The sequence below is a fragment of the Coptis chinensis genome, chromosome 4 (genome assembly GCF_015680905.1).
Source record: "Coptis chinensis isolate HL-2020 chromosome 4, ASM1568090v1, whole genome shotgun sequence".
In the NCBI taxonomy this organism is placed as follows: domain Eukaryota; kingdom Viridiplantae; phylum Streptophyta; class Magnoliopsida; order Ranunculales; family Ranunculaceae; genus Coptis; species Coptis chinensis.
Window position 1 is genome coordinate 105,353,731 of NC_141459.1, and position 18,233 is coordinate 105,371,963.

The window sequence follows — 18,233 nt, forward strand, 5'->3', positions numbered from 1 at the left end:
GATCAATCAACCATCGCGCAAATAATACATAGTCGGAAAAGGCTGCAAATTACAAACTACAAAGCTCGTCACCAAAAAAAATGTGCACATATTACATAATTTCACCAATTAAAATGTGCACACATTTCATTTGCTTTAGTATTTTGTGCTATGTAATCATGTTGTTTGCACAAAACATAGTTAAAGATGAGATTGTTTCAGCAAGATTTGCCTAAACACACGGTTAATGTCCGGAAGTGGTCTTTTCGGAGGAGATTGCGAAGGAGATGGTTGTTTGGGAGAGTTGAGACCGGACTTTCGTTTTGAAATTGCCTACATACCCAAAGATATTGCTTGGGATCAAGTATCGAGTGCGTAGTTACGGAAAAATACGAATGTTGGATTTTATAGGTAGGATTGGTAATAGTTACTTCCTCGTTCTCCAATATTCCAATCGTGGGATGAAGTTGGAGAACTGGCGGGAGAATTGTCCAATTGTGGGATGAAGTTGGAGAACTGGCGGGAGAACTGTCACACGATATGAAGTTGATGGAAGTGAATCTTGAATGTGGATGAAGTTGTGAATGAAGTTGTGGACGAAGTTGTGGAAAATTTGTTTGACTCATAAAATATGTGCTTGCAATTGATATTGATTTTACGCGTGTAGGTATGTAGGCTTTGAGCATAGGCTTTGAACATGGGCTCTGAGTGTGGGATTTATTATAGATAAGCTCTGAGCATGGGCTTTGAGTGTGGGCTTTTTGGGCACTGAACATGGGCTTTATTATAGATAAGCTATGAGCGTGGGTTTTTTGTAGATAAGCCCTGAGTATGGGCTCTGAGCGTGGGCTTTTTGGGCTCTGAGCATGGGCTTTTTGGGCTCTGAGCATGGGCTTTATTATAGATAAGCTCTGAGCATGGGCTCTGAGCGTGGGTTTTTTGGGCTCTGAGCATGGACTTTATTATAGATAAGCTATGAGCATGGGCTCTGAGCGTGGGATTTTTGTAGATAAGCTCTGAGCATGGGCTCTGAGTGTGGGTTTGTATTGAATTAGGCTTTTATTGGGCCACATTTGTGGGGGCCGGAACATCGCCCTCTCTTTGTTACATGGGCAAAGCCTGTGTGGCAAACAAAATTTTTTTTTTTGGAAAATGGATCTTGATGCATGTGTGGATCAATGTAATGTGGATGCAAGCATGAAATTGCAAATTACTCTAATTTGGTGTACCTTCTCCATGAATAGAATTTTGGAACTCTTAACCATTTTTTCGGAATTTGTCAAATTCCTGAATTTTGATTCATAGAATTTAATTTTTTTACGATCTTCTTGACCAAAGTGAGGCATTGTCTTCTAAGCATTTTTTATTTTGAAAAGATTGTAAGTTTATTCTTACAGCCATGCCCTTGGGACTTCATGTTTACATGTTCATCTCCTTTTACAACTTCCTTCTGCAAAATCTCAGCCAAAAGTTCCACTTTCTTTTTCATCCTTCTTTGTATAAAACCTCTGGTGCACTTCACATGATACTTCACATATGCATAAAAGTTTAGTAGATTTCATACCGTCTTGTCCATCTTTGAACCTTCTATATGTCGTGAAAATATATCAAGAGAGACAAATCCTCCGTTGGTGCTTAAATCGTGGGATGAAGTTGGAGAACTGGTAAAAGAAGATACCACCCTTTGCATGGACAACATCTACAATGGGTTTCCAAGCTTCCACCTGCTCCTTGATTAACTAGCAAACTTTGTTTAAACAAACAATTCAATCAATTCCAGCACGGCAATTTAACTTCATATGTTAGAAAACATAGCGGCAATTCAATTAGCGGCAAATCAAGCAGGGACAAATCAAGTACAGCCAGTAGCAAATTCAACTACAGCCAGCGGCAAATCAAGTAGCGGCAATTCAAGCAAATCTGAAGCTGGTAATTCAAGCAGCGGCAATTCAATTAGTGGCAAATCAAGCAGCGATAAATCAAGTACTGACCCGATTGGCAAATTCAACTACGACCCGTTGGCAAATTCAACTGACCCGATTGGCAATTCAAGCAAATCCGAAGCTGGTAATTCAAGCAGCGGCAATTCAATTTTACTACAGCCAGCAGCAAACTTTCTTCCTAAATATTGATCAGCGGCATTTCAATTCGATTTTAATTCAAACTTTCTTCCTAAATATTGATCAGCAGCAATTCAATTCTTCGAATTTAAACTTTTTTCCTAAATATTGATTAGCGGCAATTCAATTTTTCCTAAATATTGATCAGCGGCATTTCAATTTGATTCGAATTCAAACTTTCTTCCTAACTATTGATCAGCGACAATTCTAAATATCATTTGGATCAACGGCATTCCAGAAAACACACATCCAGCGGTATTTCAATTTGAAGGGATCGGCCGTAACAGCAGAAAATCAATCGAAGGGATCGGCAGCTCAAAGTTTATGGGATTGATTGAAGTACACTTGCCGATCTTTATTGCCTTGAATGCCAACAGAAAATCCCTGAACTTATCTTCTCATTCTGCTATAAATCTCTTTGGTTACGACTCAAAACACAACGACCAATTACAACCCCTCGTTAAACAATTGATATGGCGATTCATCGGTACCCATATAAGCTTGAATAGTTCATAGGCTTTAATTCAACTTCTTCAAAAGAATATCCTGTTGGTTGGGATCGGTAACATGCGACTTTAATTCTTTCACTCAGTTCAGTTTGATTCAATGGCTTGCTTATTATGAGTTGTGAGTGAAGCAAGGTTGTTAAGGTAAATGTGAAACTAAGGTGCCAAAGGCCTATATTGCTTGTGGCGAGAGGAGAGGTGCACTTCCAATTGAAGACTTTCGTGTAAAACAAAAGCGTGAAATACCATCGGGGAGCCTTAGGTACCGATTTCTACAATAAAATTAGTTGTGAAATACCATATCATCGATGGCAAATGGAAACCTATTGTTTGTGAAATACCCAGCACATGATTATAATGGAAACCAATGAATTTTATTGTTTGTGAAACAAAAGGTAACCTATTGGTTTATGTTTCTTATGAGAGTCCTTGGATATAAAAAGAAAGCAAATCGGCTCATCATCAGTCATAAAACTGAGAGAGAAGAAAATAAAATAAAAAAATAAAACAAAGTTATGATATGTAGAGAAAAAAGATGTTTTCTCATTCTGGTGTGAAGGGCGCGACTCGCTTCATTTGGACAAGACAGCGACCAGCTCATGCATTGGTGACTTTTGAGGAGCTCTTCGAATTAACCGACGCTCTACCTTATTTAAGCACGAATTTGCTTTTTTCGGAAGTTTTCTGAAATAGGATAAATATAGGTGCATTTGGTGACTTACTGAGCTCTTGGTATGACCCAAGCTCCAGATTTAAGCCTAATTTGCTTTTTTTCGGAAGTTTTCTGAAATAGGATAAATATAGATTTTTTCTGTAGAAACCTAACTTTTCCAAAACAAAGAAAGAGAGATTATAAGTGAGCAATTCTTTGTGAGTTGAGTGTTCATTATTTGTGAGTGAATTGAGAGACTTGTAATCTGTTACTCTAGACATCTAGTAAAGCTTGGAACTCGCAGTGTGGACGTATGCAAATTGCCGAACCACGATATATCTCGTCTTGTAGTTTGTTCTTCTTTTATATTAATTGTTTTACTTTAGATACTTGTTATTTGATATTGAGAAGTGTTGGGATTACTTTGGAGGGTGTTGAAGCCTTGTCTAGTAAGAAGGATCGATTCTTGTGTAAGATTGATCTATTGTAGTGGGTAACGTTGTTTCCACAGTGTTATATTCACAACAATTGGTATCAGAGCATAGGTTTACGACCTAGGAATTTGTGTAGACAAGGTGTTCGATTAAATTTCAGAGTTAAATTTTTTTTTTGGGTTATTGTGTGTAACTTAAAAAAATGGGTCCCAAGATGTCAAATGCTAAGTTTGAATTAGAGAAGTTTAATGGGAAAAATAATTTTGGGATTTAGAGAATCCAAGTAAGGGACATCCTCATCCAACAAGGTTTGCATAAGGCTTTAAAGGGGATTAAATCTAAGGCAGCGAGTATGAGTGATGATGATTGGGAAGAGTTCGATCTACAAGCTTGTTCATCAATCCGGTTGTGTCTTGTTAATGAGGTTATGTATAGTGTGATAGGAGAAGATACCGCTGCCGGTATTTGGCTCAAGCTAGAGTCTATGTATATGACCAAGAGCATGACTAACAAGATGTACCTTAAGAAGCGTCTTTATCGGTACATGATAGTGGATGGTTCAATGATACAAGAGCCGTTAGTGAGTTCCGTCGACGCCTAATGGATTATTTGAATGTTGGCATGAAGATGGATGATGAGGATTAAGCAACATGTTTAATATTCTCTTTGTCAGAAAGCTATGAGCATCTAATGACTAACTTTATGAACAGAGAAGATGTAGATCTCGACGAAGTTCAAATTGCGCTTCTTTCTTATGAGTTGATGAAGAAGACACGAGTTGAGAATAACATTGATGAAGAAGACACGAGTTAGTGGCAAGAGGAAATTCGTATGACTAGAATTCTACAAGCAATGGAAATTCTAGGTCCAAGTCAAAGAAGCCTTTAAAACATGTACAGTGCTACAATTGCAATGAAAAGGGACATTGCATGAAGTAATTGTCCTCACCCAAGAAAGAGAAGAAAGAGATGATGGAGGAAGAAAGGTAAGACAAAAATTGAGGCAAATTATGCTTGTGCGGGGAAGGGGATGAGTTCAGATCTTTGTGTGTCCACACAAGACTATATGACCGAAAGGTGGATTTTTGATTTAGGATGTTCCTATCATATGTGCCCAAATAGAAAGTGGTTTACTTCTTATGAGAGCATTGATGGTGGTTCCATTTTGATGGGTAATGGCGTTGTTTGTAAGGCGACGGTAGGAATTGGAACTATAACGGGTCAAGATGTGTGAGGATATAAAACAAACCTTTACCGATTAGGAGACCAAACCGCTTCCACTGAAAATGTGAAAAGGCTCCAAGTTTGTAATATTCAGTACAAGCGGCAACCGGTAGGAATATTAAGAGGTTGAAAAGGCCTAAATATCCAAGTAGTTCGCCATACTCACACGCCCACACTTTTCATCCTCGTCTGGTATCCTCTTACGAATAATGGTGATAAATGAAGCATACAAGCATCGCGGGAAGCAAGAGCAAGAATGTCACCAAGCGGAGGCTTTGTATCAATGACACTTAATTCAGATTCCATATCACCCAAGTGACAATTACCGTTCCTCCAAAACATAAAAGGATGCTTACTAACTTTAGCAATGTGAACCTCTCTCCCAAGAATATAGAGAGAGCAAAAAGGTAAAAAGGCTAGATGTCTTTGTTTAAGGCGGTATTTGACTGCGGGGAGAAAATAATATTAATTACAAGCTAGAAGCGAGGAAACACGAAAGCGGCATCTCTACCACATGTAACTAGACTTCATATATTTGATGAATTTGATGGTCATCACCGTGTTATTCGTTATTGAGGATCACCTAAGTTTGGAGATTATTTATTTTTCAGGTGATATAGGAACTAAAATTAGAATACCAAATGGTGTTCAAGAAGGAAGACCGAATGGAAACATATATGGGGAACCTCCTAGGCATGTTTATTTGTGAGTTGTTAGTAGGATTCCTTAGATAATATGTAGTTTACAAACATCCGCTTGAAAACGGAATGAGGAGTAGACACATTACTAGTACCCTCCCGATACTATGTAAATCTTTTCCGGTTTATTGTAGTTACTTAACTAGCCAAAATAATGTAAGCAATTTAGATTAAACTGATGCATAATCAACAAATGCTAAAAGTATTTAGACACGCCTTCTTGTCACACTTGTATACTTGAGAGAGAGATTGGAACAGAGATATGAAAGTGTTGGAGTTATCCCTCACATGAGGGAGAGAACCGGAGCGACGTAAACGGGCAAACTTCGACATCGCGTTAGAAGTCGAGGCCAGCTCGCCTTTCGGCCAGAGGCGACTTCGCTCGAGTTCGATAACATAGAGGCGACCCGCTCAAAGTGGCCAGCGCTCGGCTTCAGTCTTGTAGCGACTTTCGCTCAAAGGGAAGAGCGCCTTGCCAGTCAGGTCTTTTTCGTGGGCTTGCTACGGTATCCATGAATTTGGTTTTGGAGATAAAAACCAAAAATCAAAGGTTTTGGAAAACCAAACCAGACGAACCAAACAAGTCAGGAAGGATTGGAATCCATACTAAAACAAAGAGAGAGAACCTTCTGAGGAGAGACAACCCTGTAAAGAGATAAAGAGTGATCTAGTAAAGGTGAGAGGCGAAAAGGAGAGATTGTAATCTTCCTTCCCCACTTTATTAAGACCCCGCTCTTGTGGAAGTAGGCATCATTGGCGAACCACGGTAAATCTTTGTGTTGTGGTTTGCTTTAACCGCTTTACATTATTATACATTTGTTAATAGTTGTTTTAGCGAGTTGGGCATGTTAGTATAGGTTGTAGTTGATATTTAGATTTTATCCGGAGTTGAAGTGAGTTCATACAAGTTATCGTGTAGTGGGGAACCGATTGCTATTGGTGTAATCCCAACAAGTGGTATCGAGCCTTGGTTAGAATAGCCTAGGGGGTTATCGAATCTTGGTGAGGAAGGTGTTTGCGAAATTCACGAGAGAAGATTTGAGGTTAAATAACTTGTAGAGATGGACCATTAAAGTGAACACTTCATTATGATGAGTCCGAATAGGAAGAACTACACCATCCGGAAAGCCAAGATGGAAGACTTGCTATCTTGCAAGGACTTGGCACTTCCATTGAGAATGAGGGAGTAAAACCGAAAAAAGGCGATGAAATTTGAGTGGAAAAAGCTTGTGAGAAAAGCTATTGGGTACATTCGACAATGGATAGGCGGCGGTGTCTTTCACCATGTGGCCTAAGAGACTACTGACGCCTTGGTCTATGGAAGAAACTTCGAAGACCTTTATGAGAGGAAGTCGGGTGGAAACAAAGTGCTAGTCGTTAAGAAGTTTGCGGAACCACGAGAAGTACCAAGAAGGTTCTTCAATGTGCGAGCATCTTAATGAAGTCTGAGAATATCATCAATCGGATGCATTTGATGAAGATCAATTTGGGAGGCGAAGTTGAGGCTTTGTTTCTATTAGGCTCTAGAAAGTTGGGAGACATTAGCGGTTTCTCTACATGGAGCGACCAAGGATGGAATTGTTACCATGGAGATGGCTACCCGTCTTTGTTGAATGAGGAGACTAGAAGGAGTGCAAGAAGCGGCTCTTCTAACTCGAGGTCCTTTTCACGAGAAAGCGGGGGAGGTCGGGCGAAAACCATCTCGTTCTAGAGGTGATGATGAAGTAAATCTAGGGGTGAAGCTAGAACTCTAAAAGGCGAGAGAGACAATGTTACTATTGTGCCACCAAAGGCCACTTCGGATATGAGTCTGCGAGAACGAAGAAGAGGGATGAGAAGAATAATTGTGTACATGAAGACATGGTGCGAGAGGAGGCGGAAACACAGGTGAGATACTACCGCACTAGTCGGCGACCTAGTGGGAATTGTGTCGATGTGGTGTGTCTTTGTCTTAGTACCTCATGTCGGGATCTGAGTGGGTGATAGATCTACGGGGAGCATCTATCCGTCACACGCGCCCGAGGGGATTCTTCACTACTACAATTTGTGGTGAATATGGTGAAGTAAGGATGGGTAGCGATTGGAGTCTCGAAGATTATAGGCATTGGAGATGTTCATGTAGAAACCAATGTCGGCTACACCTTGACACTCAAGGATGTAAAGACATGTCCACGACATACGGCTAAGCCTAATTTGGCGGGGAAATTAGATGATGATGGCTTTGTAAACTCGTTTGGTAGCGGGGTATGGAACCCGACCCGAGAGGTTCCATTGTAGCGGCGACGAGGAGGAAAAACTTGCTCTCTTTACAAAACATAGGCTAGTTTGTGTAAAGCAGAAGCCGAATCTTGGTGAAGAAGAAGCTTCATCATCGAGCGTGGCACAAGAGGCGTGTCACGTGGGCATAAAAGGGATGGAAGTTCTTGCTAAGCAAAAGGCCATGCCCGGACATTAAAGGTACACATTTAAGTACATGTACTCATTGTTTGGTAGGAAAGCAACGGGGTGTCTTTCCAAAGATTCCGTCTCCGCGAAAGGACAACATCCTTGAGCTAGTGCACACGGACTTATGTGGTCTATGAGAGTGAAGTCCCCGGGGGGAGCCGTACTTCTTGACATTCATTGATGATCGTCAAGAAAGATATGGGCCTATAGTCGAAGACCAAGGATGAAGTACTTGGCGTGTTTGAAAATTCCACGGCATGGTGGAAAAGAGGCTGGGAAGTTGTTGAAGTGTATTCGCTCGGATAATGGGGGTGAGTACATTGGGCCATTTGAAGAGTATTGCGAGTCATGGGATTCGTCATGAAAGCGGACCGTTCCCAAGACCCGCGCATGAGAATGGAATAGCGAGAGAATGAACCGTACCATTGTAGAGAGGATAAGATGCATGCTATCTCACTCTAAGCTACCTAGAAACTCTTGGGTAGAAGCAATCGCGTCTGGTCGTGCATGTGATCAAACTGTCACCGAAGCAAAGCCTCACGAATAGTGATTATCCGGAGAGTATGGTCGAGGCAGAGATGTTGATTATGGATACTTGAGGGTATTTGGGTGCGGGGCATTTGTGCATATTAGAAGGATGAGAGATCAAGCTTGATGACAAAGCCAAGCGGTGCATTTTACGGGTTATGGAGATGAAAAGTTTGGTTACAAACTCTATGATCCGATTAACAAGAAGGTGATCGAAGTCGAGATGTTGTGTTCTTGGAAGACCAAACCATAGCGGACTTTGAGGGAGGGTGAGAAGCTACAAGCTTTCACCGATGATCTTGTTAATGAGAACCGGAGTTTCTTGTGGAGCGTCGCGAGAGAAGGCATTGAGAATCTGCAGAGAACCATGAGTTTGAAGCTCATGATGAAAATCTATTGCTCATAATGGGATAGAACCTATTGGTATAGAAGATGCGGATGAGATGCATGAACCACCACCGAGCAAAAGCGAAGTGTATCCTCCCGAGGCACCGGCCGAGATGGGGCAAGGAGTCCGGCGAAGAGAGACTAAAGCTTCAACCGGTATCCACCACATGCGTCACGTGCTACTATCGGATGGTGGAGAACCTATGTACTATCAAGAGGCACTTGAAAGTGCAGGACAAAGAAAAGTGGTTGAAGGCCATGCATGGCGAGATGGATTCTTTGCATAAGAATCACACTTATGAGTTAGTTGAGAAACCAGCGGGGAGAAAAGTTCTCAAGAATAAGTGGATATACAAAGTCAAGCATGAGGGAGAACAATCCTCACCCAAGGCACAAAGCTTCGCTTGTTGTGAAGGGATTCGGTCAAAGGAAAGGAATTGACTTTGATGAGATTTTTCTCTGTGTAGTGAAGATGACTTCTATCGAGGGTGGTATTGGGTATGGCGCAAAGTATGAACCTAGAGGTTGAAGCGACTAGATGTTAAGACAACTTTTCTTCATGGAGACCTTGAAGAAGATGTCTACATGGACCCGACCCGAGGAGGGTTTGAGGTCAAAGGCAAGGAGCACCTAGTATGCAAGGCGATAAAAGAGCTTGTATGGGTTGAAGCAAGCACAAGGGAGACGATTGGTACATAAAGTTTGATTCCTTTATGGAAAGCAAGGATACAAAGTCTGCTTAGATCATTGTGTGTTTGTTGAGATTTCGGATGGGGATTTCATTGTCTATTAGCGTATGTGGATGATATGTTGATAGTTGGCCCAAACATCAACAAGATATCAAAATTTGAAGAAAGACTTGAGTAAGTCCTTTGAGATGAAGGATTTGGGTCAAACAAAGCGGGATACTTGGGATCGCGGATCACTTTCGTGGCGAGAAAGAGTGGGAAGTTGTGGCTTTTCTCGAAAGCTACATTGAGAAAGGTGTTGAAGAGATTCAACATGGATCAAGCGAAGCTAGTCGGTTAATCGCTTGGTGGCGGTTCAGCATGACCAAAGAGATGTGTCCTAAGGGTGAGCATGGCGAGTCGGATGGAAAAAGATTCCTTATGCATCCATGATGGGCGGTTTGATGTATGCCATGGTGTGTACTAGACCGGATATTGCTTTTCGCCGTTGGGGTGGTAAGCGATTTTCATCAAATCGGGTAAAGAGCATTGGGAAGGTGTTAAGTGGATATTGAGATATCTCAAAGGCACTTCAAATCGTGTTTGTGTTTTGGTGGAAGTAAGCCCTTACTTGAAGGCTTTTGCGATCACGGACATGGCGGTGATGTTGATTTCGATGAAGTCCACCTCCGGTTATCCGGTTACTTTTGCGGGGGGGCGGTTTCTTGGCAATCTAAGTTGCAAAAGTGTGTTGCCCTCTCCACTTCTGAAGCCGAAAGTACATTGCAGCCACGAGTGTTGCAAAGAGTTGCTATGGATGAAGAGGTTCTTCGACGAACTAGGGCTAAAAGCGAAAACGGTTTGTAGTTCTATGTGGCGGTCGAGGCGCCATCCACTTGAGCAAGAATCCGAGTTTTCATTCTAGATCCAAGCACAGCTGCGTCGCGTTATCATTGGATTAGAGAAGTACTTTCGAAGACAAGCATTTGTGTATCGAGAAAATCCATAAACAAGAGCGGATTCGGATATGATGACCAAAGTCTTATCGAAAGGTAAGTTTGATGTTTGTTGTGCTATTGCGGAATGGCGACCACTCCTCTATTGATTTGGCAATTGCATGGAGGTATCCCCCCCATTTGAGGGAGGGAGATTGTTGAGTTATCCCTCACATGAGAGAGAAACCGAATTTGGGCGAAGCGGCGGGGCTTCGAATCGCGCATGTCGAAGGCGCCAGCGCTTCGAGATAAGCGACTTCGCTTCGAGTTCGATAACATAGAGGCGACCAGCTCGGCTTCAGTCTTGGTAGCGACTTAGTCTTTCGAGTGGCCAGAGCGAGCGCCAGCTCCGAACATAATTTGTGGGCCTTGCTACGGTACCGCGAAATTTGGTTTTGGAGATAAAACCAAAAATCAAGGTTTTGGAAAACCTAACCAACGAGAACCTAACAAGTCGAGGAAGGATTGGAATCGGACTAAAACAAAAGAGATAACCTTCTGAGAGACAACCACAGTAAAGAGATAAAGTGATCTAGTAAGGGAGAGACCGAAAGGAGAGATTGTAATCTTCCTTCCCACTTTATTAAGAACTGGCTCTTGTGGAAGTAGGCATCATTGGCCGAACCACGGTAAATCTTTGTGTTGTGGTTTGCTTTTACTGCTTTACATTATTATCTGTTGTTAATAGTTGTTTAGCGAGTTGGGCATGTTAGTATAGGTTGTAGTTGATATTTAGAATTTATCTGGAGTTGAATTGTGTTCATACAAGTTATCTGTGTAGTGGGGGAACCGATTGGTATTGGTGTAATCCCCAACATATAGATCATGTATGACACCGCAGCTTATTTGTGAAATGCATCCATGGTGAGCAAGTAGAGGCGTTTTACGTTCTTTGTTTTCTACTTCAGTACTTCCTAGTGGTTATGTAACATGAGTTTTGCATTGTTACTTTCAATGAAACATCTTTCATTGACAGTCAGTGTATTAGTGTATACAACATGGATGTTCCATTGGGAAAATTTACCAAGAAAAAGCTACTTGGTATAGAGGCAAATTGGCTGGGAAGTTATATTCTCAGGGTGTGTAATCAGGTTGGTCATGATCCAACTGAGCATTGCCAGTTGAACAAGGCAATGAACATCCTGCTAAAGAAAGGACCACAAACTTAGAACCCGAGTTTTGGAATTTGTTATTTGGCAATGTGGTTACCCCAAGGTGGGATCTGATCATATTTAGTGTTATGCACACACTCAGTTCATGAAATAGAAAAGAAGGTTTAGTCCCACATGGGGCGGCAAGAGTTTATACAGCTAAAGATGGAGCTATAAAATCATGTTGAGATGCACATTGAAACATACTTACCTGGACGGGGTCAATGGGCGATCAAGAAGTTCCATGGCCTAGGTTAGTGACCTCCATTGCACTTTGGAGGGGTGTTCGCCTAAGATATCTTTAGATAGTCTACGTCATAATTTGTTGTAGGGGGGTACGCGTTCGCGCGGCCCCTACCCCCTGCCAAATCAAAGTTCAAATTTTAATGTACTGGTAAATTTCTCGAGTCAGACTAATTAAACTTTTTATTTTATCAACTTAAAAACAATTTTATCAACTTAAAAACAATTTGAAGAATTTAATACGTGGTTCCACAACACCATAAAAGCTAGATCCGTATTTTAAGAATACACGGGGAACAAATTTATATATATAAATAAGAATTATTTGAAATAACGACAGTAAGCATTGTACCTCTTGAAGCATCAATTCAAATATTTCAGTTGCTTCATTGTTCAGAACGTTGAAGGTTTTACTACATCAGGTGAGATTCTCCTTTAAGACATATCATCAACCAAACTCAAGTAATTCTGATAACTTGAAACAATGTTAATGACACTATTATGTTGTTTCATAAACTATAAAGTCCAAAAGAGTGAAACTTCGATCACCCAAAACCTCATAATAAATCACATATCATATATAATATTACACATTTAATATCTATCTTACATAGAAGCAAAGGGGAACAATAGCACAACTTAGGGAGTGAACCCCATAAAAATCGGAGATGCCAATCGAGCATTGGAAACTCCCATACCAAGTGTTCCAAAAAACCCACTCTTAACGTGTTTATATTTTAAGATACAAAATTAAATATTATCTCATCTTTGCTCTTCTGACCTTTTTCACTGCCATAATCAATGTCCTTTTTACCTTACTTATATTACTTTCATATAACAGTCTAATAACAGTCTAGGATGCAAAGGAGTGATCCACTTCAATCAATTCTCTCTTAGTTTATAACCTATTGGAGCCCTTTATTCTGTCATTGTCATACACCATCAAAATTTATGCATCCACTTTTATTGTAGCACAAGTTTCTCAATTACTTTATTTATAAGTGACAATAACATTAACTTTGTGAATTGCTTGCTTATGCATTTCCCGTTAACGCAAGATAACTTACTAATACTTAATTCATACCAGCTCGAAGACAGATTTTAAAACATTCAATACATTATTCATTAGACGTCCTCAATGGAGGTATGCTCTCTTTCTCAACTCAATATTACAAAAGCTAGAACAGTAAGAGGATGGCTTTGTAGTTATTTTTTATGAGGTGCTCAAAAGTATTGTCGACAATCATAAAAAACACATAGATACATTAGTACAATAATACTACCATCTACACCTAAACATGAGCATGCTGAAATTAAAAAGGGAAACTTGGTAAGAAAAAAAAATTACCTGTTTTTCTAACTTGAGCATCTCTGTAAAACAAACAGAGATACACCATTTGCTTCTGATCCCATCCTAAATCAATAGTGAACACCATCAATCACGATGCTTCAACTTGGAAGTCGACTCCCAAGATTCTCCATACTCATTCAGATCGAGAACATCTATGGATGGAAAGAACACACTGCATTTCAAAGGGAAGTTTAAAGAACAACACACCTAGAAATCTTTTTCCTTTTGTATCACGTTGACTGGTTAACAATAGGGGGATACTCAAGCAAATTTTAGATAGATGTCAAATCAAATTTAATTGGGTAATAACCCTTTTTCCACTAGTTGAAAGGGCAAAACAGAAAAGAAATAACATATATATGACACAGGTGCCAGATCAATTGAGCATAGCACTTCACACAACCAAAAAAGGACAATAGGGTAATGACGTTGAGAAGAAGAATATCTATCTCAAGTCACGTGACAGTGATGTTTAACACAAAATGAATGATGAAAAATCTGTTACAATATTATTCGTACCAAGTCTTGAAAACATGAGAGAATAATCAAACCAAAGTTTTCTTGAATCCATTCGTACAAAGGATTAAATAGAAATCAATCAAATATTCATCGAAAAACAATAACTAATACAAATAAATCAAACCCAAAAACTCACTTGAGCATCCATTTTACTTGGGCGGGAGTGGCAGCTGAGTCACAGAACTATTGGTTTAACCTACAATTAGACCCGGTGAGCGAAATTAGTGAAAATATCACAAAGAATATTGAAGATAGATGTACCTCTACAAAGCGAAGATGTCTTCTCTCAAACTTCTTTATTAAGTGCAAATGCCAACCAAACCGTGGAGTCACTTGTTATTCATGTACGGTAGTTGTGCATTTGAAGAACCTATATGATGTTTTTTTGTAGAGGCAAAAATGTGCACCACCTTCCCTTTAACTCAGAAATTAAGGTGTTTCTAGCATATGTGAAGTAAAAGTATAGGACCGGACTTATTCCCCTACAATGGCCTTTATAACACCTAACAATCATATATAATGATAATCTATCATGCAGTATGCACTTTGTCACTTCCAGACAACATAACACCCAATACGCTACAATTGTCAATTGTTTCAGTGAGATCACTGCATTTCGGATCAGAACTCGCAATTCCATTTAGGATGAACATTGATTCATTACTAAAAACATGTTGTATGTAGCCATTAGCTCAAACAGTTTCACCATTGGTATTTCAAAAAACATCTCTAATATTAATTTTCAATAATCTGGCAACATTGTTCTACAGATCATATGCTTAACAGAATATCCTCACGGTATCGTCTAGTTTTTGGTTAGTGCAGACACCCCTGCCATGATTTTATTAGACAAAATTATGTACTATACAAATACAACATGCCTTCAAATAAATTTCTTAGAAGAGTTAAAATTTCAGCAAATACACTTATGCTGAAGTAAATGAGTCAGTCACATAGTTCAATTCGTATTCCTAACTATCCCAAATAATATAAACCATATGATCAACTGTTGGACAAATTGTCATAGTGCACCTAGCTAGTCATCCATCTACATCCAAATGGAGAAGCAGACAAATAAAAATAGAAGAGAATAAAATTGAATTTGAGCAGGATGTTGTGTAATAAGTATTCTATGTAGCTCTATTAATGGATTTTGCCAAGAAGCTGAGATATATGCTGCTCTTTGACAATTGTACCTCTTTGACAAGGTGCATTGTGATGCGGGAAGTAAAGTTCTACTCCCATTCTGTACAGGGTGCAAGTCAGGTCTTAATCCCATTTCTTCCAAGTCTTTCCTAGATTTAAGGTTATCCTTTGATTTTTTTTTTTAGATTCAACAAAGTTCCGAGCAAACTTTCACAAATGTTTTTCTCTATATGCATAACATCTAGATTATGAGTTAACAAAAGAAATCTCCAGTATGGCAAATCAAAAAATACAGATTGTTTCTTCCACAATTTTGCACCTCCAGTTTTTTTTCTGCTTACCTTGTATGCCCTTTCCACGTTTTCTTTTTTTTCTTTCCTATAGGTTTTCCCCAATCATCTCTCAAATTCTTTTCGGATCTTTCCCCAATCATTTTCTATAGATTTTACCTGAGTAAAAATCTCATCAGACTTCAAAGAAACTGGCTTAGCCCCGTGTTCTTGCTTCCCATTAAACCAACTTTTCTTCAAACGATATGGATGATCATCTGGAAGGAACCTACAACTTCCCATGTAAGAGAATTTCATGCTATGCTTTAGCCAATCTGCACATGTATTAACGCCACACCTGGGACATGCTAATCTGCCCTTTGTTGCACATCCAGCTAGGTTTCCAAATGCTGGAAAATCATTAATGGTCCACATTAAAACAGACCTTAATGTGAAGGTGGATTTTCGGTATGCGTCATACGTTTCCACACCATCTGTCCACAAAAGTAGCAGGTCATCAATCAGTGGCTTTAAATAAACATCTATGTTATTACCTGGCTGGTTAGGACCGGGGATTATCAATGTCAACATCAAATACTTCTTTCGCATGCACATCCAAAGAGGTAAGTTATATATTGCCAAAATGACTGGCCAACAACTATACCTCGAGCTAAGAGTGCGATGAGGATTGACACTATCAGCAGACAACGCCAGTCGAAGATTTCGTGCTTCATCACTGAAAGAGGGCCAACTGCTATCAATATGTTTCCATGCAGGACTATCAACCGGATGACGCATGTTTCCATCAATACTCTCATTGGATGCATGCCATGTCAACTGTTTTGCCATTTTGATAGACTGAAACATCCTCTTGAACCTTGGAATAATAGGAAAGTACCTCAAAACCTTTGCTGGAACCTTCTCGTGTACTTTTTTTGTATGAGGATCAGTTTTCCATTGTGTAGTCTTGCACTTTCGACAGCTCACATCATTTTTAAAATCACCGGTGTATAACATGCAATCATTTACACATGCGTCGATTTTCTTATAATCCAGGTCAAACTTCCTTAACAGCGCCCTTGCCGAATTATTTGACTTTGGAATAACATTACCCTCCGGAAACATATCCTTCAACGCCTCTAAAAACTCTGTAAAACCTCTATTAGACAAACCATGTTTAGCTTTTATGCTATACAACATAACAACTGCTTCCAACTTCGTATACTTGCTACAACCTTCATACAATGGCCTTTCAGACTCCTCAACTACCTTTTGGAATTTGGCTTTTTTTTTTTTTATCACCAGAAAACTCTTCTTTCTTATTACTCTCATTTGTCGCTTTAAGCATCTCATAAGTCTCAATGAGGTTAAAGTCTGTAGTTTCAACTCCTTCATCTACTACATGCACTTGCCCTTCTTCTCCATGCAAAACGAAAGGATCATAAGTCATATCAATACCCTCAATGATCAAATGGTCTTTTACAATATCGGGACTCAAATGGTTAAAGTTTTTGCAACTAATGCACGGACATCTAATGCTTGTTTTATCCATCAAAGGAGCCAAAGCGAATGCGATGAATTCATCAACAACATCTTCATACTCATCACTAGCTCTGGAAAATTTCAGCATAGTCAATGATATATGTACATAGTAATAAGCACTTGTTTCAAATAAAGCAATAGAAGTGTAAACTATTTAACCTATTTAAAGTTCTCCAAGTCTTGTCCATAACGTCGCTTATATTGAACCTACTATATCGAAGAGTAGCACCTAGATGTATAAGAATCAGAACAACATTAGCAATAGTCAATCCTAACAAATTGGGTGAGAAATTAAGTGATGCAATCGTGAGGTGCAGTTCCCACAAATGTGTAGATCTCAAATGTCTACACACTCTTGACTCTTAAGTGTACCCGGTTAAGAGGTATATTACAATTTGAGATGTTGTTGCATAAATCTTGAGATATAGTTACAACTAAAACTGGATCTATTATTAATTTGTGATGACTGGTCATGGTGAGCAGGTCACTTAATGGTAGGAATTCTATCAGATTATCTCGCCATTCAACCAAAATCAATGACCGGAACTTAAGGCCACAGAGCCACATTTCAGCAAAAAGAAAGAATACAGAAAAAATGGAGTAGTACTACAAAAATTTATGAAGCAGAAAGTGTTAAACATCCATAAGTTTGTTTGGTACGTATGAACACAAGGCAAGCCCCACCATACTTGAGGTCTTGATATTCTACTAATTTTGAAGTTTCACCTATTATAGTCAAGAATCTTCAACCAACGAGAAATTACCTGGGAATTTCAGCAATTCAAGGCGACTTGGTAATTTAAAATAGAGGGAGCGTACAATGGCACATGATAACCACTATTTATGTGCATGAACAATATATATTTGTCAAAAAAAAATATATATATATATATATATATATATATATATATATATATTTATATTATTTTTATTTTTTTATTTTTTTTATGTACATTGGTTCCTTCATCCTTAACGTCTAACAACTTATTGTACGTTAGCATCGGCACATTATATTTAAGCATATAATATTTTACCAACAAAACAAAGTAGCCCTCAAACTCACAAGCAAAATTTGATTATTATGGATAGAACATATTAGATATGGATAGAGCATACTCTATTTTATATATTGCCAATTATCAATGACGAAAATTAAGTTACAGAGGACTCAACCCAAAAGTTCACATACTATTCGATAATTCCCGCTCACTAATGATTAGCAATCTTATCACATTTGACAACCGGATTAAACAGTCCATACATAGTCTAAAGAGCCCCTTGTAGGAGTTTTTGCAAAATAGATAACTGCATAGTACAAAGGTGTGTAAAGCTCATAAAATAAAATGAAATCTTAGCGATAATCTTAATTAACATGAT

At 39.2% G+C, this 18,233-nt stretch overlaps 1 non-coding gene across 1 annotated transcript; it reads left to right on the top strand.

The window, feature by feature from the left end:
- The first annotated feature begins 11,989 nt into the window (after positions 1 to 11,989).
- On the top strand, positions 11,990 to 12,143 carry LOC147506606 (U1 spliceosomal RNA). Its single transcript, XR_015194073.1, has one exon. It is a non-coding gene; the product is annotated as a U1 spliceosomal RNA (small nuclear RNA).
- The last annotated feature ends 6,090 nt before the right edge of the window (positions 12,144 to 18,233 follow it).